The sequence below is a fragment of the Triticum aestivum genome, chromosome 5B (assembly GCF_018294505.1).
Source record: "Triticum aestivum cultivar Chinese Spring chromosome 5B, IWGSC CS RefSeq v2.1, whole genome shotgun sequence".
In the NCBI taxonomy this organism is placed as follows: domain Eukaryota; kingdom Viridiplantae; phylum Streptophyta; class Magnoliopsida; order Poales; family Poaceae; genus Triticum; species Triticum aestivum.
The window spans coordinates 27,383,724-27,406,628 of NC_057807.1; positions in this window are offsets into that span (position 1 = coordinate 27,383,724).

Consider the following 22,905-nt stretch of genomic DNA (forward strand, 5'->3'; position numbering starts at 1 on the left):
ATCCTTGGATGTCTCAATTACGACAGGCAGTGATGTGGTTCAAGCCTTCAGGTTGATAGGTAATTGGGCTGTTACATTGAAAGGGTTGAGTACTGGTGTCTCCGGATCACTGGTCGCTGAAGCGGGGCTGCAAATTATGATGGTGTTGGATCATCTCTTTGAATGAATTTGTTGTCTTTGCTGCTGGTTCTGGACGGGTAGTTCTTTCTTTTGTTATGCATATTCCTTGTCATTTGGTCATCCTCGTCTATGTCACTCTTACTATGTAATAGTTGGCTCTGTTTAGAATGTCATTCTCGTCTGGATCACGAGAGTCTGAGCGCTATAGATGGGTAGTGGTGTAGCAAGACTTCTTATGAACTATCATGTCTTGCTGTTTATGTCAATAGTAGTCACTAGTCAGTGTTTGAATGTTGTATATATCGTTGTTTCGAACTGTTTATTGTCTCGAACTACTGGTGGGCTAAATTAGGGCATCACCATTCTCTAGTATTCAGAGTATATCTCCTTTTTTCAAGTTATATAATATGAGCTCAGTGTCTTTTCGATGATGTACACTTGTTTGGGCCAGTGAGGTGTCGTTGAATATGGGCCGAGTAGTAACGCAATGCCAAACAGGTCAATTATGACTCTTAGGCCGGGCTCTCAAAAGATCCTCAAAAAAAAGGTCGGGCTCTCCAAAAAAGAAATAATAAGGACTCTTAGGCCAACATGTGGGCGCCACCGGTGTTTTCGTGCGCTTACGCACCGAGAGCATATTGGCGTGTGTTCGAAATTCATGCTACCTTTTCATCCCCAATCTCCCGCCCCTCCCCCACCTCTGGATTCTTGATTCCTACTCCAGTTCCCCCAAATCCCCCTCCTGTACTCTCTGTACTCAAGCACACTATCATGTCGCCGGTCAACGCGGATCTCCAAGTCGGAGATCCTGAGGTCTGTCCTGCCTTCAGTAGCTGCGTGCTGTCGCTCAACAGTGGCATGGCGGCGCTTGACAACCAGTTTGCCGGCAAAGTGCTGATGGTAACCATCAATGGCGACCGGCCTCCCGTCTCACCGGATGACCTTGTCAAAACTCTTGGCATTGCGCACGGCATCCAAATAAGTGACTTGCTCGTCGAAGTCTATCCGCCACCGGCTGATTTCTTTGTTAGGTTCAGGACAACTTTCGACTGCAGTCGTGTGTTCGAATCTTCTCGGCATTTGTTCTGTGATGGCGCGCTGGTGAGCTTTGATCGGTGGCACCCAGGATGGGCTCAGTGCCCTCTGAGCTTGAGTTTTTAACAAAGCTTACCTTCCACGGCATGCCTCAACATGCTTGGAACAGCGAGTCCATGAATGAGCTTATCAACGACCTTGGAGGCGAGCTCGTAAGTATGTTTGTTCCTCTAGACAGCTGGGCTCTGACGGTTATGGCATGGATAAAGAAGCCGTCCACCATACCGAAGGTGATTGGTGTTGAGATACTGGTGCAGGAACCGGGGTTGTACTATTCGTCGCCACCAAGGCCACTGCGGACCACGTTAGGGATGTACCTGTATCGAGTGTTCGTGCATGTTGAAGAAGAGGTCAATCCATCAATCGAAGTCCTACCGCTGCCACTGGTGCCAGGGTCCGTTGACGATGTCCATTACAGGAGTCAATGTCAGACTTTCACCATGTTGCTCGGAACGATGGATGGCACAGGGCCTACTCCATCGCTCGGCGGAGGCCACTGCTTCTTTGGAAGAAGAGGTAGGCTGGCTGCCTGGATGTGCTCTAATTTGAGGTAACAACTGAATCTTGTCAGATACTAGTTAAATCCGATCTATGGGTGTGAAGCACTGATATGCCAGTACATTTGATTGTGACATGTTCTAATTTTGTACCTGAACTTTTTTTAGAAAGGGTTGTATGTCAACTTAATGTGCTAGCAGAATTTATTGTGTTGTCTATCTGTTTTCTTTGCACAGCATTCAAGATATTTCCCTTTCATTGATAAAGATGATGAACCGTTATGTACGACTTCGTTGGTTTCAACATAGCCCTACCCGTAGAGATGCACTGCTTCCATCCTGATTGTGCTGCCTGCGTGAAATTTTTGTATGCAAGTTCAGTGTGCTATGATGTCTATATGATTGTGTCAACTATATAAGTTTTTACTGAGCATCAGCAATGCATATGGCTGAAAGATGTATTTACGAGCATCAACCGATGGGTCTCTCTCTCTCTCTCACACACACACACAGCACACACACATGCACAAGTGGGACTCGTTGAATTATTTATTTGCTCGTGACAGCTTTTAATTAGGTTCCACTGTAATCTAACATTTTTCTTAAGTTATTAATTGAGCTCAGTGACTTCAAAAAGTTGTACAGAAGCCTTGTTTGGGCCTTTCCGACGTCGCTGAATGTGGGCTGACTAGCCATGTTAGGTTGTACTGTAGTACACAGGCCTTTTTTCAACATCAGCAATGCAACTGGGCCGACAGTTGTACACAATATCCGGGTCAACTTGTTATTCTCCGCCCCGTTGGGCTGCAAACTTTCCTAGGAGGTATGCATTAGGCTTAACAAGAAAATGGACTTTAAGAAATAATAAATGGGATGTAATTATAATAACTGGGCAGTAACTATAAAAAATGCACCAAACTCGTAATTAGTTTAAAAAATATATTATTTTTGGAATTTGAAAATTTTAATTTCATTACTTGTTGCGCGCGCAATATTTCGTTGGATTTTAACGTAATTAAAATTTATTTTGAAATTCTATTTAATCTGACTAGAAATTTTGGATAAAAATATTTTGGATCCCATCAAAATGTGGGAAATTTTTTTGAATCATGTTTTGAGTGGTTGTTTGAAATTATTAATCGTTGTCCTAGCTAGAAGTTGGGCTGTAGTAAATTTCATTAGAATTAAAAAATGGGTTGTACATTCTTACAAATCGCAAATGGGCTATATGTTCTCTGCCACACACTTGTGGGCCTTCTAAGTTGACGCGTCCCCTAAAAAAACTAAGTTGACGCATATGCAAGGCTTTGTCAACAACACACGGTTCTAGAAGCTGTGGCCCTTGGATGTCCATCCAACGGATGTCGTGCTTCTTCTTCAATCTCGGATATTCTTGCTTCAGCAACCCAAAAAATGATTCCTCCCCCTGACATCTGGGATGCACCATTTCGGAGGCTGACCTATGGGCCTACTAAGTTGACGCGTTCAAGGGCTTTGTCAACTTAGTCCATATAAACGATTCTAGCTGCAGTGACCGTACGATGTCCATCCAACGGCCGTAGTGCTTCTTCAACCTCTGGTCTTCTTGCTCCAGCCGCCCAAAGCAGCGCCGGTTGTGCCGCGTGCTCCTGCCTCCTATCGCCGACTGTGATGCAGCGGAGACCTCACCGCCCCGTACTACTCCCACCGCTGGTCAGGCTATCCCTCTACTCACCCACACCCCCTATTAATCTGCGGCAACGACAGCCTCACACCACAGCCGAACCAGTGAACCCTCGTACTCCTCTCCACGCGGGATTCCAGTGTTGCCTCTTCCCAGGCTCTGCGTCGTCCCCTTCCTAGGCCTCGTCGTCGTCTGATACGTCTCCAACGTATCTATAATTTTTGATTGCTCCATGCTACTTTACCTACTATTTTAGGCAATATTGGGCTTTATTATCCACTTTTATATTATTTTTGGGACTAACCTATTAACCGGAGGCCCAGCCCAGATTTGCTGTTTTATGCATATTTCAGTGTTTTGAGGAAAAGGAATATCAGACGGAGTCAAAGGAACAAAATCAACTTGAGAAGTTATTTTTGGAAGGAAAGCCACCCGATGGACTTGGAGTGCACGTCGGGAAAGAAGGGAGGTGCTCACGAGGGTGGGGGCACGCCCATCCCCCTCGGGCGCGCCCCCCTGCCTCGTGGCCCCCCCTTCGGTCCACCGACGTACTTCTTTCACCCATATATACCTACATATCGTAAAACTTCCAGAACAGAAGATAGATCAGGAATTCCGCCGCCGCAAGCCTCTGTAGCCACCAAAAACCTCTCAGGAGCCCATTCCGGCACCCTGCCGGAGGGGGATCCCATCACCGGTGGCCATCTTCATCATCCCGGCGCTATCCATGACGAGGAGGGAGTAGTTCACCCTCGGGGCTGAGGGTATGTACCAGTAGCTATGTGTTTGATCTCTCTCTCTCGTGTTCTCTCTCGTGTTCCTCTATGGCACGATCTTGATGTAAGCCGAGCTTTGCTATTGTAGTTGGATCTTATGATGTTTCTCCCCCTCTACTCTCTTGTGATGAATTGAGTTTTCCCTTTGAAGTTATCTTTTCGGATTGAGTCTTTATGAGAACACTTGATGTATGTCTTGCCGTGATTATCTGTGGTGACAATGAGATATCATGTGCCACTTGATGTATGTTTTGGTGATCAACTTGCGGGTTTCGTGACATTGGGAACCTATGCATAGGGATTGGCACACGTTCTTGACTCTCCGGTAGAAACTTTGGGGCACTCTTTGAAGTACTTTTATGTTGGTTGGATGAATCTGAGATTGTGTGATGCATATCGTATAATCATGCCCACGGATACTTGAGGTGACAATGGAGTATCTAGGTGACATTAGGGTTTTGTTTGATTTGTGTCTTAAGGTGTTATTCTAGTATGAACTCTTTTATAGATCGACCCGAAAGAATAACTTTGAGGTGGTTTCGTACCCTACCATAATCTCTACGTTTGTTCCCCGCTATTAGTGGCTTTGGAGTGACTCTTTGTTGCATGTTGAGGGATTGTTATATGTTCTATCTATGTTATTATTGTTGAGAGAACTTGCACTTGTGAAAGTATGAACCCTAGGCCTTGTTTCCTATCATTGCAATACCGTTTACGCTCACTTTTATCATTAGTTACCTTGCTGTTTTTATATTTTCAGATTACAAAAACCTATATCTACTATCTATTTTGCACTTGTATCACCATCTCTTCGCCGAACTAGTGCACCTATACAATTTACCATTGTATTGGGTGTGTTGGGGACACAAGAGACTCTTTGTTATTTGGTTGCAGGGTTGTTTGAGAGAGACCATCTTCATCCTACGCCTCCTAGGGATTGATAAACCTTAGGTCATCCACTTGAGGGAAATTTGCTACTGTCCTACAAACCTGTGCACTTGCACGCCCAACAACGTCTACAAGAAGAAGGTTGTGTAGTAGACATCAAGCACTTTTTTGGAGCCGTTGCCAGGGAGGCTAGGTAAAGGGCACTCACTCACACCCCGGCAACTAAGCAGTTTTTGGCGCCGTTGCCGGGGAGGTGAGTGCTTGAAGGTATATCTTGAGATCTTGCAATCGAATCTTTTTGTTTCTTGTTTTAGCACTAGTTAGTCTATAAAATAAAATTACAAAAAATGGAGTTAAGTTTATCTCATACGCTTCACCTTTTTAATATCTTTCGTGAGTATGATGGAAAGGATAATTGTGCTCAAGTGCTACAAGAAGAGATCTCTAAATTGTTTGGCACTAAATATTTGAATGATGAGCATGATTGCAATGTTGTTAGTATGAATTCCTTGAATATCCATGATGCTAATGATATGCAAAGCCACAAGCTTGGGGAAGCTATGTTTGATGAAGATGATATTTTTTGTCCCCCAAGCTTTGATGAGCAAAATTACTATGATGAAGTCATGCCTCCTATCTATGATGATTATTGTGATGACACGTATGCTATAAAGAATAATGATAACCATGAAACTTGTCATCTTGATCTTAATTTTCAATCACATGATAGTTATTTTGTTGAGTTTGCTCCCACTATTATTCATGAGAAGAATTTTGCTTATGTGGAGAGTAGTAAATTTTCTATGCTTGTAGATCATGAAAAGAATACTTTAGGTGCTGGTTATATTGTTGAATTCATTCATGATGCTACTGAAAATTATTATGAGGGAGGAACATATGCTTGTAGGAATTGCAATAATATCAAGTCTCCTCTCTATGTGTTGAAAATCTTGAAGCTATGCTTGTTTTACCTTCCTATGCTAGTTGATTATTGTTCCCATAAGTTGTTTGCTCACAAAATCCCTATGCATAGGAAGTGGGTTAGACTTAAATGTGCTAGTCATATGCTTCATGATGCTCCCGTTATGTTTCAATTCTTATCTTTTACGTGAGCATCATTGTCATCATCATGCCTGGCTAGAAAGGCATTAAAGAAAAGCGCTTGTTGGGAGACAACCCAATACTTATCCTTACTATTTTTGTGTGTCCGCATGATTATGCTACTGTAGTAATCATGTTTTATAGCTTTTGTTCAATAAAGTGCCAAGTAAGACCTTTAAGATAGCTTACGGTGATAGTTGTGTTGATCCTGCTGAAAATCAGAAACTTTTTTCACCGAGTTAATTAGTTTTGTTAATTCTCATAAATGTGCTTCTGGTCTGATTCTTTTTGCTCTGGATGGGTACACTAATTTCTTAGGAGTTCCTAATTTGGTAGGATTTTTGGAGTTCCAGAAGTATACGTTTCATACATATTACTACATACTGTTCTGTTTTTGACAGATTCTGTTTTCTATGTGTTGTTTGCTTATTTTGATGAATCTATGAGTAGTATCAGAGGGTATGTGTTGGGGATATAACTATTGGGTGTAAACCGCCCAGGAGGGGCCGGTTTACCCTCAACCGTACTGAAGCCCATGAAGACTCAGAAGATGGCGTTTTACTATGAAGCTTAGAGGCCCAAAGCCCAGTGGCGGATTAGGGCCCATAATAGCAAACCGCCATCGTCATGTAAACTTGTGTTGTAAGTTAGGAAAGGAGAGACTGAGCCGAACCCTTGTATGAGTCGGCCTCGGGACTCTGTAGACTGGCCGGGCATCAAACCTGTGTATATAAAGGGACGACCCAGCAGCGGTTCAGGGACGGCAGACAACAACTCGAGACTCAGGCAAAGCGTATTCGCTCCCTGATCATCAAACCCCAATCAATCCCATCACAACTAGACGTAGGCTTTTACCTTCATCGAAGGGGCCGAACTAGTATAAACTCTCGTGTCCCTTGTCTGGTTTAACCCCTTCAAGCTAACCCGTGGCAATGGCTCCACGACTAAGTCCTTTCATGAGGACATCTGACGTGTTAATTCCACGACAGTTGGCACCCACCATGGGGCTATTGCACGATGGTATCGAGTTCTTGAAGGGCTGCTCTAAAGGACTTAAGGGGTACGTGATCGGCCGGATGACCAAGAGTCATCGCGGCAAGATCTACATCGACGACGAAGGATGGGGCCCCGAGGCCGGCTCAATCGAGTATGGGTACCGGGTCCCCATTGGCGGAATTCACGTCTTCATTAGCAAGATCGGTGAACCGGGCCCTGAGCCGGACATCTACACCGACCTTGTCGAGCCGGCTCAGCGTGCAAGCCCTGCTCGGGTGAAACCCGCCATGAAGCGTGCGTTCGTAGGATGCGTCCATGGGATCGGATCTGAACCGGTGTCTGAAGGCGAGACAGCTATTTGTTCCGATGACGAGTCATCCACTGGTGAAACCGAGTCCCTATACCAAGTTCAGGATGGTGTGTTTGAAGGATATTCCGATGGTAACAGTATTCCGTATCTTTTTGAACCGCCAAGTCGGGTTGCTGTTTTCATCACCGGAACACAGCCCACTCTGCAGTCTTCATCCACAACAGCAATGAATACCGGATCAGCAGCCGCGGCAGGAGGCCCGGTGCGCTGACCGTCTCAAGTCCTCTCCGATTTGATGGATGCCTGGGCTACCTTGTTGACCACGGCAGTTACCCCGGAGATGCAGGATCAGCATAATGCGAATAATGCAAAGCTAAAGGACCAGATAACACAGGCCAAGGAGGATTTAGCAACGGAGGACGCTAGGCTGGCTGAGGAACGAGCCGCTTTGGATCCCAGTCGTAGCAAATACAGGCGCAGAACTACCGACTCCTGCTGGATCAAAATGCAACACATGATGTAATGCGGAGAAAATACCGGTCGCGTCTGCCGTCGGTCTACGAGGGAGTGAATCTTTTCAACACGCCAGGGGCTGGGCCAAGTAATCCGGTAGCCGCAAACCAGACTGATGCACCGAGGGCGGCACCGGATCAACCACAAATGATGGAGCCGCCTCGACAGACAGATAACCCGCCGCAATACGTGCCTACTCCGCTGGGTCACTTTTCAAGTCCTTTGGATAATATGATTGTTGCAGCATCTCACTTGGCAGCTATTCCAATGGAGGGCGACTCACTAGCAGCGATTGAGGTGTGGCGGGCTAGGGACCTTCTTCAAACCGCCGTGGTACAGCAGCAGGCTTATTCTTATAGCCGGGATAGAATTCATTAAACCCCTTGTCCGAGCCCAAGCTATAGCAGGCGTATGGATGAACCGGAGGTATCTAGCAGCGCGCGGCATCGTAATGCTCAAGATGTGGTGGATCATGGCAAGGCACGAAGGGAGGTTGCTTTGGACGTCATCAACCTGCCCCGGTTCAGCCAGCAGCATTAGTCGACCGAGACACCGGGCTTGCCTTCAGTTCCTAGGGAGCGCCGTGCCTTATTCTGGCTCTCCGTAATGTGCGTTTGCCCAAAGATTTCAAGGGTCCACGTAAAGTGCCTAATTACACAGCGGATCAGCCACCTGAGGCATGGGTCGAGAGTTATGAGATGGCAATGGAGATGCTGGATGTAGATGAAGCGGCTTGTGCAAAGTACTTCATGATGATGTTGGAAGGAATAACTCGTACTTGGTTGAAAAATCTACCAGCTAACTCCATCGAATCATGGGATCAGTTGAAAGCCCGGTTTATAGCCAATTTCAAAGACACGTGCAAACAACCCATGTCCATTGTGGATCTGGATGCTTGTGTTCAAGGGGAGAACGAGTCAACAACTCATTGGCTACGCTGGGTTTCAGAGGTTTTGCACTCGTCTGACCGGATTAACGCTGGTCAAGCAATCATAACACTGGAGCGTAATTGCCGGTTTAAGTCACTGAAGATGAAGTTGGGACGGCTCAAGCGCCACTGCAACGACATGGGAACCCTCATGGCAGCCTTGGGCAAGTATGTCGATTCTGATAATACCAAGGATCCCGATTCTGATGATGAGAAACCGGAGAAGGGAAAGAAGAACGGCGGTGCAAAGGGACAGCAGCACAACCAAGGAGGCCATGGGAATAACAGTAAGCGTAAAGCGGATTCAGATTTTGTGGCTAACACTAATGTGCAGCGTCGTAAGGGTAAACCGCCCCAGCGTGGCAGCGGAATGAATCTGGAGTGTTTGTTGAATCAGCCCTGTCCAAAGCATGGGACCAAGGAGGCTCCTGCAACGCATCTTTGGAAGGATTGTAACATTATGAAGGAGTTCAAAAACTCTGATCTTTTCTGGTATGATCAGGGCCCATCAGGCGGTTCAGGTCTAGGTTTTCATGGTGGCGGCGGCTCAAACTCTGGGTTTCAGAATAATCAGGGAAACCAGAACAACCAAGGTGGTAATAACCAGCAGAGTAATCAAGGAAATCAGCAGCAGTCGGGTTACCAGAGTCACCCAAAACAGTTGAATGGTGGCCAGTATCATGTGTTCACCACTAGTTTGTGTAAGCGTGATCAGAAGCTTCACAAGAGGGCAGTCAATGCTGTTGAACTGGCAGTGCCACGTTATCTGCGGTGGTCCGAACAACCTATTGTGTGGAGTAGGGAGGATCATCCGCCCCGGGTTGACAATCCGGGTCACCTGGCTTTGGTGGTGGTTATAAGTTCACCAAGGTACTCATGGATGGAGGAAGCAGTATCAACATTTTGTACTATGAGACCTTCCGTCGCATGGGGTTGACAGATAAGAGTCTTAAACCGTCCAACACTATTTTTCATGGTGTAGTGCCAGGTAAATCAGCATATCCTGTTGGTAAGATCGCTTTGGAGGTTGTGTTTGGTGATGAGCATGATTCCCGGTCTGAGACATTGACCTTTGAAGTGGTGAGAATCCAGAGCCTGTACCATGCACTATTTGGGCGACCGGCTTATGCAAAGTTCATGGCATGGCCATGTTATATTTACTTACAGTTCAAGATGCCGGGTCACAAGGGGACCATCACGGTTCATGGAAGTTGTAAAATCACTTTGGATTGCAAGGAGGGTGATGCGGCCTATGCTGAGTCGGTTTGTGCTACAAAGGAGCTGAAGTTTTATAAGGAAAATGTTGATCCGGCAGACATGACCCCTCTGAAGAATCCCACCACTGAGCATGACCCGACCCTGCATTTCAAACCGGCTGATGAGACTAAACTTGTTGACTTCGTTCCTGGCGATTCGTCCAAGCAGTTCAGCATCAGCACCAATCTGGATCCGAAAAAGGAAAGCGTGCTCATCGAGTTCATCCATGAGAACCGGGACATTTTTGCATGGAAGCCTTCTGACATGCCAGGTGTACCGAGGGAACTCGCTGAGCACACTTGTTGGGGATATTACCACTAGGTGTAAACCGGCCTACTTGGCCCGGGTTAACTTCATTAGTGGTATAAGCAGATGAAGGCCCAAGGCCTATAGTCGGTTTAGAATCTGTAGCCGTAAACCGGCCTGATGTATAACTTGTATTGTAAGTTAGGAATAGAGAGATACCAACCGGGATACGAGTATGAATCGGTTGGGACTCTATGGACCGACGGGCGTCACCTGTGTATATAAGGGGACGACCCGGCGGCGGTTCAGGACAGACAACGACAACTCGAGCCTAGGCGAAGTTTGTTTGCTCCCTAGCCATCGAGACCATATCAATTCCATCACAACTAGACGTAGGCTTTTACTTTCATCGAAGGGGCCGAACTAGTATAAAACCCTCGTGTCTTTGTGTCCGCTTTAACCACTTCAAGTAAACCCGTGGCGATGACTCCACGACTAAGTCCTTTCACTAGGACATCTGCCGTGACAAATCTACGACAGTTGGCGCCCACCGTGGGGCTATCGCACGATGGTTTGACAATCTTGGAGGGCAAGCTCAAAGGACTTGAAGGCTATGCTGTGGGCCAGATGACCAAGAGTCGTCGCGGCAAGATCTACATCGACGACGCAGGATGGGGTCCCGAGGCCGATTCGATTGAGTACGGGTACCGGGTCCCCTTTGGTGGCATACACGTTTTCATCGGCAAGATCGGTGAGCCGGGGCCTGAGCCGGACATCTGCATCGACCTCGTCGAGACGGCTCGGCGTGCGAGATCTACCCAGGCTAAACCGGCCGTGAAGCGTGCCTTCGTTGGAGTCATCCACGGAGGAGGGCGTGAGGACGAGTCAGAACACGGTAGCGAGACCGTCGTCTATTCCGGCGACGAGTCCTCGACCGGAGAGACCGAATCACTATACCAGTTACAAGACGACCAGGTTAGGGGCTGTTCCGATGGCGACAGTATTCCGGACCCCCCAGGCCAGGTCAACCGGGTTGGAATATTCATGGCCGGCACACAGGCGGCGAATCACTCTTCGACCGCCGCAGCGATGCTCTCCGGATCAGCAGGGGCAGGAGGCCTTGTGCGCCCGCCGGTTCAAGTTCTATCTGATCTATTTGATACACTAGCCGCGCTTATGGCAGAGGACAATCCGGCGGATCAGGAGGCCTGTAATGCAGAAATTGCAAAGGTGAGAGAGCAGATCGTGCAAGCCAAAGCGGATCTGGCCGCAGAAAAAGACAGGATGGCCGCAGAGCGGGCCGCTTTGGACGCCCAGGCTTATAAGCTCATGCTTGACCAGAACGCATCACAGGAGGTCTTAAAGTGGAAGCACAGATCACGCATGCCGTTAGGGTTTGATCCCCGGAATCTCTTTCACACTCCAGGAGCTGGACCCAGTAATCCGCCGCAGCACCTGGAGACAAACCGGATTGAGGCACCAGGACCAGGGGGACGGTCCAACCTCGCCTGATGGGACCTCCTCAGCAAAACATTTTGATTCTTCCGCCGGTCCAGACGCCCCCAGGTCATTATTCTAATCCTATGGACAACCTTGTTGCGGCCGCCGCGCGATTAGAGGCTATCCCAGTCGAAGGGGACACTCCGCAAGCGATAGAGACGCGCCGGGTTAAGGAGCTTCTCCGGACCGCGCTGATTCAGCAGGAAGCATACTCGTACAGCCGTGATCGGATTCACTCTACGCCCCGTCCAAGCCGGAGCTATAGCAGGCGCATGGATGAACCGGCCATATCGAGCAATGCGCGAGGCCGTGAAGCGGCCCATGGCAATAACCCGGCAGGCGGTGTTCGTGATGCTCAGGATGTGGTGGACCGGGCCCGGGCACGGAGGGAAGCCGAGTTAGCAGCATAGGATGATGCGGATCAACTTACACCGGTTCGCCCTACCACCTTCGCCAGACCAGGAGTCGCATCCACTTTGGGAGTGCCTTGTTTAATCCTCGCTTTACGCAATGTGCGCCTGCCCAAAGATTTCAAGGGTCCACGCAAGGTGCCGAATTACACCGCTGATTTATCCCCTGGAGCGTGGATAGAGAGTTGTGAGATGGCCATGGAGATGTTAGACGTGGACGAGACCGCATGTGCAAAATACTTCACCATGATGCTTGAAGGCACGGCGCGTACCTGGTTGAAGAGCCTACCGCCCAATTCTGTCGGCTCATGGGCCCAGTTGCGGGCCCGGTTTATCCAGAATTTCAAGGATACGTGTAAGCAGCCCAAGTCCATAGTAGACCTGGCGGCTTGTGTCCAGGGGGAAGGAGAATCAACGACCCATTGGGTGCGCCACGTTTCGGAAATTTTGCACTCGTCCGACAGGATTAATGCTGACTCTGTGATCTTAACCCTGGAAGGCAACTGCCGGTTTGAGCCTTTAAAATTGAAATTGGGACGCATGAAGCGGTTCTGTAATGACATGGGAACCCTCATGGCCGCTTAGTGAAGTATGCTGATTCGGACGGTACCAAGGATCCCGAGACTGATGATGATGAAGCAGGGAAGGGAAGGAAGAATAGCAACTCCAAACAGCAGGCAGTATAAACCGGCGGGTCATGGAAACGGAGGCAAGCGCAAGGCGGATGGCAGCATGGACTTTGTGGCCAACACTAATGCACAGGATAGGGGGCAACGGCGCAGAGGTAAAGCGGCAAATCGTAATGGGGCTCCCAATCCTAACGCAAGCCGCTTGAGTTATTTGTTGAATCAGCCTTGCCCGAAGCACGGGACGAAGGAGGCACCGGCTAACCATCTTTGGAAGGATTGTTATATCATGCAGGAGTTTAAAAACTCTAATGCCTTCCGGTATGACCATGGGTCAGGTGGCGGTTCAGGATCCGGTTTCGTGGCCGGGTCATGATGGAGCTTCCGGTTCAGGTCGCAATCAGGGCGGTCACAATCACCAGAATAATCAGAACGGCCAGCAGCAGCAGCAGCAGTCGGGTTATCAGAGCCAGCCAAAACAGTTGAACAATGGGCAATATCATGTTTTCACAACTAGCTTGGATAAACGCGACCGAAAACTCCACAAGCGAGCGATGAATTCTGTTGAACCGGCCTTACCACGTTACTTGCGCTGGTCGGAGCAGCCTATCGTGTGGAGCAGAGAGGATCACCCGCCCCGGGTTGATAATCCGGGCCAGCTAGCATTAGTGGTAGACCCTCAGGTGGGGGGGTTATATATTCACCAAGGTACTCATGGATGGAGGAAGCAGTATTAACATACTGTACTATGAGACATTCCGTCGCATGGGTTTAACAGACAAAGATCTCAGACCGTCTAATACGGTGTTCCATGGTGTGGTGCCTGGCAAATCTGCATATCCTGTTGGTAAGATAGCCCTGGACGTGGCTTTTGGGGACGAGCACGACTCCCGGTCGGAAAAATTAACATTTGAGGTGGTGAAGATCCGGAGCCCATATCATGCCTTGTTTGGGCCGGCCGGCTTATGCCAAGTTCATGGCGCGGCCTTGTTATATCTACTTGCAGCTCAAGATGCCGGGTTACAAGGGGACGATAACGGTTCATGGGAGCCGTAGGGTCGCTTTGGAATGTGAGGAAGGTGATGCGGCTTATGCAGAGTCGGTCTGTGCCACGGAGAGTTGAAGTATTATAAGGACAATGTTGATCCAGCGGATATGACTCCTTTGAAGAAGCCAACTACAGAGCATGATTCGGATCTGAAGTTCAAATCGGCAGCTGAGACCAAGCTTGTTGACTTCGTGCCCGGCGATTCGTCCAAGCAGTTCACTGTCAGTGCCAATTTGGATCCCAAATAGGAAAGCGCGCTCATCGAGTTCATCCGTGAGAATCGGGACATCTTCGCATGGAAACCATCCGACATGCCAGGTGTACCGAGGGAACTCGCTGAGCACACTCTTAATGTGGATCCTAGATATAAACCGGTGAAACAATTCCTCCGCCGGTTTAATGAAGAAAGGCGCAAGGCCATTGGAGAGGAAGTGGCCAGGCTTTTAGCACCTGGCTTTATCGTTGAGGTGTTCCATCCAGAGTGGCTTGCTAATCCGGTGCTGGTTCTTAAGAAAAATGGCACTTGGCGTATGTGTGTGGATTACACAGATCTTAACAGGGCCTGTCCAGCGGATCCTTTTGCCCTCCCCCGCATTGATCAGATCATTGATGCCACGGCGGGTTGTGAGCATTTGAGTTTTTTGGATGCATACTATGGATATCATCAGATCAAAATGGCGGTTAAGGACCAGGAGAAAACAGCGTTTATTACTCCCTTTGGAGCCTTCTGCTATGTATCTATGCCCTTCGGACCCAAGAGTGCCCAAACCACCTATCAACGGTGTGTACAGAATTGCCTGCATAAACAGATCGGCCGCAATGTGCACGCCTATGTGGATGATATTGTAGTAAAGTCAAGGAAGAAGGAGACGCTGGTGGATGACTTGAAGGAAACCTTTGACAACTTGTGGGTTTACAAGATGATGCTTAATCCGGCCAAGTGTGTCTTTGGTGTTCCGGCAGGCAAGTTACTAGGTTTCCTGGTGTCTAATAGAGGAATTGAGGCTAATCCGGAGAAGATTACAGCTATCACCTCCCTGTCTAAACCGAAGTGCATCAATGATGTTCAGCGCTTGGCGGGCCGAATCGCCGCGCTAAGCCGGTTTATCAGCCGCCTCGGAGAAAAGGCCATTCCTTTGTACCAAATGCTGAGGAAGACAGACCATTTCATTTGGAGTCCGACTGCTGATGAAGCATTTGAGGACTTGAAGCGGCAGTTAGCCAATCCGCCTGTTCTTGCAGCTTCGGTCGACAAGGAGCCACTATTATTATACGTAGCAGCCAATGCTCGGGCAGTTAGCGTGGCTATTGTGGTGGAACGCAAGGAGGCAGGCAAGGAGTATCCGGTTCAGCGGCCGGTTTATTATATCAGCGAGGTGCTTATTGAATCCAAGCAAAGGTATCCGCATTGGCAGAAGCTGGTCTATGGTGTCTTCATGGCCAGCCGGAAGTTGAAGCAGTATTTTCAAGGGCACCCCATCACAGTGGTCAGTTCAGCTCCCTTGGGTGATATCATACAGAACCGGGAGGCGACTGGCCGGATTGCCAAGTGGGCTATAGAGCTTGGGCCACACGGACTGAAGTATGTACCTCGGACGGCGGTGAAGTCTCAAGCACTTGTTGATTTCATCAATGACTGGACGGAGTTACAAGCGCCAGAGGGAAGCCGGATCACACATATTGGACTATTCATTTTGACGGATCCAGGCAATTGGAAGGCTCGGGGGCTGGAGTCGTATTAACTTCCCCACGAGGTGATAAGTTCTGTTATGTTCTCCGCTTAATGTTCCCTTGTACTAATAATGCAGCTGAGTACGAAGCCTTGCTCCATGGTCTCCGGATGGCTAAAGAGATGAACTTAAGCCGGGTTAAGTGCTTCGGTGACTCGGACCTCGTGGCTCAACAGGTGTCTGGCACTTGGGATTCTAAGGACCCGCTCATGGCTGCATATCGTCGGGAAGTGGATAATATTGCGGGTTGTTTCAAGGGTTATCAAGTGGATCATGTGGACCGTCGGAAGAATGAAGCGGCAGACGCTTTAAGCCGGTTGGGTTCTCAGCGCAAACCGGACCCACCTAATGTCTTTCTGGACGTGTTGCACAACCCGTCAGTCCAGCTCCCAGGTGAAGCGGATTTGGCTATTCCTGATCCAGAGGCTCAATTGGTGATAGCACTGCATGCTATTCCGGATTGGACGGTTCCTTATCTTATGTACATGAACCGGGGGGAGTTACCAGAGGATGAGATTCTAGCCAGGCAGATAGTCCAGCGATCCAAGTCTATGACGATTGTCAATGGTGAATTGCATCATTGCAGTGTATCAGGGGCGTTTCAACATTGTGTTTCTCCTGAGGAAGGCTATGAAATATTAAGAGAAATCCATGAAGGGGATTGTGGACACCACGCCGGTTCAAAGTCTCTGGTGGCAAAGGCGTTTCGTCACGGGTTCTACTGGTTGACAGCGCATGCTGACGCGGAGGACTTGGTTAAACGGTGTGATGGATGTCAGAAAATGTCAAGGCGTGCTCATGTGCCGGCTCAAGAATTGAGGATGATCCCAATAACGTGGCCGTTTGCAACTTGGGGGCTGGATATGGTCGGAACTTTTAAAAGATCCAAGGATAAGAAAACCCACCTTTTGGTGGTAGTTGACAAATTTACCAAGTGGGTTGAAGCGGAGCCTGTCAGCAAGTGTGATGCAGCAACAGCGGTGCAGTTCATCAAAAAGGTGATTTTCCGGTTTGGCTTTCCACACAGTATCATTACTGACAATGGTACCAATTTATCCAAGGGCGCTATGAAGGAGTTCTATGAACGTGAGCACATCCGACTTGACGTGTTGTCAGTGGCACACCCCCAGTCCAATGGACAGGCATAACAAGCTAATCAAGAAATCTTGCGAGGCATCAAACCCCGGCTTATGGTCCCATTGCAAAGAACACCAGGCTGTTGGGTTGAAGAGCTACCATCTGTGTTATCGAGTATCAATACTACGCCAAACCGGTCCACAGGATACACACCATTTTTCATGGTCTATGGAGCAGAGGCAGTTCTCCCTAGTGATATCCGGCATGATTCGCCTCGTGTTGAAGCTTATGTTGAAGCGGACAATGAGACAGCATGGCAAGACGCTTTGGACCTATTGGACGAGGAGCGTGATATAGCAGCTGCCCGTTCGGCGATTTACCAGCAAGATCTTCGTCGCTATCACAGTCGCCGGGTTAGAACCAGAACTTTTCAAGAAGGAGATTTGGTGCTTCGACTCATCCAAGACCAGACGGATATGCACAAGTTATCCCCACCTTGGGAGGGACCTTTCGTGGTCAGCAAGAATCTGCACAACGGGTCGTACTATCTGATTGATATTCGAGAGCATAAAGACTCACGTACATCAGAGGAGGAGACCAACAGGCCGTGGAATATAGCTCATCTTCGGCCTTACTATACTTGAGCCATCGGCTCTATCTATGTACATATCATGACAGTGTATATATTATCTTTGATATAATAAAACCGGAGCCTCAGCTAAAGCGGGGTCTCTGATTTCTTATCATGCGTGGTTACATGGAGTGGCTCTGTTTTAAAGCGGCCTCCGGTTTACCCCTTGACATTTGCTTTTTATATATCACTTGGGGCCTTGGTCGTGTCCGAACCAACGCGACACCCTTTGATAGGCGACAGCCACCAGATCATTTGGGGACATGGTCAAGTCTGAACCAGTCACGCCTCTTGGTCGGCCTAAGGCCACAAAATCACTTGGGGGCATGGTCGAACCCGAACCATTGCCACGCCTCTTGATCTGGCATATATGCCACGAATCATTTGGGGACCTGGCTGACTTGAATCATTGTCACTCCTATTGGGGGCTTGGTCCTGTCCGACCATGGTAACACCATCTGATCAGCTCATTATAGAATATTTTTGCAAACGGTTTTTATCATTGCCTTTGCTTCCATGTTATTTTCATGGCTTGTTTGTTCTTTGTTTTTGTTGGATTTCTTTTATGTCAACAAACACCCTTTTTCCGGTTCAGCCGATGGATTTGATTCCCCTTTAATCCGGAGAAGTATGCCCGGTTTACCTTTTTTCTGTTAACATCATGGAGTAACAAGGGGGTTTGTATTACCTCAGTACGGTTTATACGGGAGCTGTTTTCTCCCCCTTATTGACGGTAATGGTTTATAAAACCTCCGCTTCAAGCTTGGCTAAGCCAGCTTCATGCCCAGACATGGCAGGTATTTTCTATCACCTATTTGTTACATTACTGATACACATATCAAGATCATAAACCGGTTGGCGGTATAGCCGCCATCGAAGTTCAAATTTTTTTGATTGCAGGAAATATGAATTGAAGTTTTTCGAACAAAAGCTTCAGTACTTATGCACGAAGGCATATTCAAGGCAGAAGTATTAACTATCCTATTACAAGGCAGCATGGTGCCCAAATAAGATCATTGTTCTTTTGGAAAGATGCCAAAGATAGCTATCCAAACCGGCTTCCGGTTCAAGCCTGCTCCTCATCATCCGCCACTTCAGCTTCCTCGTCTCTACCCATTGGCTGGAAATCAATAGTGGTCCAGTCGATTCCCATTAAAGCTTGGAAAACATCCTCTTCATGGATTAGGGAAGACGGTTCAATATCAGGAGCGTAAGTGTGCTTACGGATTGGAGGGATCAGATTCTCCGCTTCAAGAGTTGGGGCAGGCACTCGCTTGTTCTGGTCATTGTATTGTGCTTGATAATGCGTCAAGTCTGCCTCTTCAGCTAGCTGACAAGCCAGAGGGCGCACTGCACGGTTTATTGCCCTTAAATCCTCTTCGTTAAATTCAGAGCCATCTTCCTTCAGGCTGGGATAGCCTTGAGATGCTTCCACAGGGTCGAAATCTGGCACCCATGCCTTTGCCCGGATCAAGGCGTTAATAGCTCCGGTTCGAGCAGCAGATTTCTTCAGCTCCTCCATCCGGGCCGGAAGCATTGACAACCTATTAAGAGTGTCCTGGATTAAAGAAGGTGTCGGGTTGTTATGAGAGGCTGTGGTGATGATCCGCTGGGCTCCGGTATATAATTGTTCCACTAAGGTGTAGGTAGCCTTCAGTTTCTTCCGCACATCATTTCCTAAGTGCCCGATGCGTGTGCCTACAACAATACAGGGACGGTCTCAAACCGGATTTACATTACAGCAGGTTCAAATTATCACAGAAGTTAAAAGGAGCTTACCAAAGATTGCAGCGGTCATGGAGTGTATTTGCCGCTTTACGGCCGTAAGTTCATCCACCACCGGTTTAAGGGCAGCTTCAGCATTTTCCGCTCTTTTGGTTAAAGCGGCCTTCTCAGTGGCCCAATCAGCCCGCTCTTTCTTGAAGCCCTCCTTCAGCTGTTCAGCGGTGCTCAAGGCGCTGGTTAGTTCTTCCTTTGCCTTGTCTGTTTCAGCCTGTTGGGTTTTCAAGGCCTCCTGCAAATCGGCAATCCGGTCCTCCTTGATTCTCACCTCAGCCTGCATACAGACAGCATTTAGCTTTCAACAAACGGTCCAAGAAATTGAAGTATCAACCACATAAACAAAGTTATACGCCTGATACTTGGGGGCTAATGCACCTTCAATTTTCATAAAGTTATTAGATTGCGAAGTCCCAAGCTCAATATAGGTATTCAACTTGGCACTTGGGGGCTAATGGCTATTTGATCAAATTATATTCTAAGGATAGTTTTTCTGTCCAAGCCCCGGTCTAATTCTGCTAAGTTAAACCGGCCCTTAGGGGCTATATTAATGGATTTCAAAAGTGTTGAGGATCATATTCAAGTCCCGGTTTGACGAAGGCTACAAACCGACCCTTGGGGGCTAGGAGGATTGGTGCAAAGGGAGGCAGTAAAGAAGTAAGTTACCTCAAATTTATCCCTCATCATTTTTACCAGACCAGCTTCACAGTCACGGCTAGTATAAAGCCGGTTTAGATAGCCGGAATGAAGATCTTGGGCACTCAGAGCAGCATATGTCTCCAGTTCAACATCCCATTTTTCTTTATTCAGAGCGGAAAAATCCTCTTTTATGGTATGCTTGGTTAAGGTGACAGGATTCCCGGGTTCAAAGCGGCCTACACCGGTAATCACAACATCATCATCTTTGGACTCGCTGGTTTGTGTTAGTGTGATCGGTTTGTCAGCAGGACTGTGGGATTTCTCAATCCAGACGGAGCTGACAGGCGGGTCAGCAGAGACTGAAGTATTAATAGGCCTCTCTTCGGGAATAGCATCGTCTTGTAAAGGAGGATCATTGGGAATATCCTCAGGAGCAAATGCCTCAAGATCTGGCGTTTTTTCATGTTCTGGGGCTACATCTTCTTCAGCCGCTTTATCCAGGCGGGCTTTCTTGCTCGGTTTAGGTTTGGCCCTGAAAGAAAACCAAAGAGTCAAGGAAAAGCATAAGCCATTACATAGTGTACTGGAAGCATATGTTCAGCTTAGCTTACCCAAGAACCATTTTTAACGGTGGCAGCTGAGTGGCTGACGATTCACCAGAAGATGAATGAGAAGTAACCTGATAATCAGAGTCGGATGGGATAAGAGGTTGACGGAAGAAACCCTCTTTTGGATGTAAATCAACAAAAAGGTCAGAGACCTCGGAGCGGCGTTTTCGAACCGGACTGTTTGGTAACCGGTGGAGGTAACTACCTGGCCACTGTGTCGGGTTGTGCGGCGAGCTTCATGTTGCTGAGTCTTCATATGAAATTTAGGATCCAAATAAGCAAGAGGATGAGAAAATTTAACTTTCCGGTTTGCCTGTCGAAATTTTGGCAAAGGCAAGATTTCTGAATCGGAAGAGAGAATAGTTACCTCAACGAATTCCGCATTGCTGGCTTCAGCGTCATCCTGACAAGCATCATCATCAATAAGGCGTGTAAAAAATAAGCCAAGCGAGTCAAGTTCTACCTCAAGGTCCGGGTTACCCACATCGTCATCAATAGCTGGATCAGATGAAGCGGTGGTTTTTCTCTTATGAGCTGGCTTCTTAATAACCTTGGTCTTGGGACGGATTGGCCGCCCTGCTTTCTCCGTTTTGTCTTGAGAAAGCTTCTTGCTCCAAAACGGATTATCGCCCTGGATCAGCAGTAATTAAATGTCAAACATATAAAGCAGTAATCGGTTCAACAATAGAGCAATTAAAATCTTACCGCTGGCGGTTTGTTGGTGGTGCAGTAAGGAGGCAGACCGGTTTGAGCACAGAGGTGCTCCGGTTCATTCAGCATCTTTTTCACAGATTCTGTGACTTCGTCATCGGGGAGTTGGATTTTAGTGTGTCGGAGTGGGTCATCGACACTATCAGTATATTTGCACATCAAATTGGAGCGCCGGCTCAGAGGCAGTATGCTCCATGATATCCAACAGCGTGCAAGATCTATTCCCGTTAAGCCATTGGCCATAAAAGCTCGAAGCTTGGACAGTTGCGGAGCGTATTTAATTCTTTCCTTGGCGCTTAGTCTTTGTGGAAAAGGGTGCGTGTTGCTGAGCCATTCCGGACGGAGGCCAGGCAAGGGATTTTCATTGTCAGGGGAGGTATCCTTGCAATAAAACCAAGTTGCATTCCACTCCTTGGGGTGAGTATGGAGTTTGACGTGGGGATAAGTGATTTCCTTCCTCTTCTGAATGGCCATACCGCCCAATTCAGTGTTGGGGCCATCGGTGAATTCAGTGCGACGGTTTAAATGGAAGAGGTCTCTAAACAATTCGACTGAAGGCTCCTCCTGAAAGTATACCTCAGAGAGCACTTGAAAGTGGCATAGATTGGTAATAGAGTTGGGGCCAATATCCTGTGGACGGAGCTGAAAATTGGCTAACACATCCCGGTAAAATTTAGAGCCGGGCGGTTTGAAGCCCCGGGCCAAGTGATCTGCGAAGACCACAACCTCTCCTTCCTGGGGGGTAGGTGGACATTCATTTCCAGGAACCCTCCAATGGATCGTATCTTTACTATCTAAAGCGCCGATCAAGACTAGATTGTCCAACTGTGATTCCGTGACGCGAGAAGGAACCCAATTGCACTCATACACTTGTTTGGCCATGGCGAGATCTACAAGAAATAGGTGATCCGGTTCAAGAACACGCTGGGTAAAAGAAGGTGTTGATCTAAACTACGATAAACCGGGGACAGTACCTATAAACCGGTCTTCCACAATGCGGCATCATGTGGATTTTGGCGGTTCAACCAGGGGACTAATGGTATATAGCGGTTTAGTAACTTTTTCTATGATAAGTTAAACCGCCTGACCTAAGCATCGGAAGAAATTGAAGCTATGGATAACTAGGTATACAGAAACAGGTTTCACAAGACCTTATTACAGCCGCGGATCTACAGCAAGCTCACAAAAACAGAAAATATTCCGAAGAGTAAGGTGGAACGGAAGTGAACCATTGAGCAGGTATGTGCGTGAGATCTATGGGCTTAGATAAGAAATAACAGGCGGATGCTTAAAGATTACTATTGAACACATCGGGAGTTCACAGATTCATCCAAGAGTCGGAATACAAGTATGAGCAAGTGACGAACACAGCACGAACATGGAACCCTAAGAACAGATCTAGGTCAAGAAGAGGAGAAAGCTTATTGGGAACGGAGAAGATGCGGAACGATACCGCAGTGCTCTGGTGCGCTCAGGTTGATGCAGCGGACCAAGACGAAGCAGAGGTCGACGGTGGCGGCGGAGCTCCAAGGCTGGCGACGCGAGGAAGACAAAGAAGAAGAGACGAGGGGAAAAGAAAGGATATGACCATTCGGTCTTATTTATAAGGCAACAGAGTTAGGTCAAGCGCGCGGATCCAGGAGCTGCCGTTAAAAGAGGGCGTTATAAATGACAAATTTCATGATGACGTCATGCCGGTTTACAACAACCAGAAATGATGACAACATGGCGGTTTACCAATTACCAGAAGATGTCC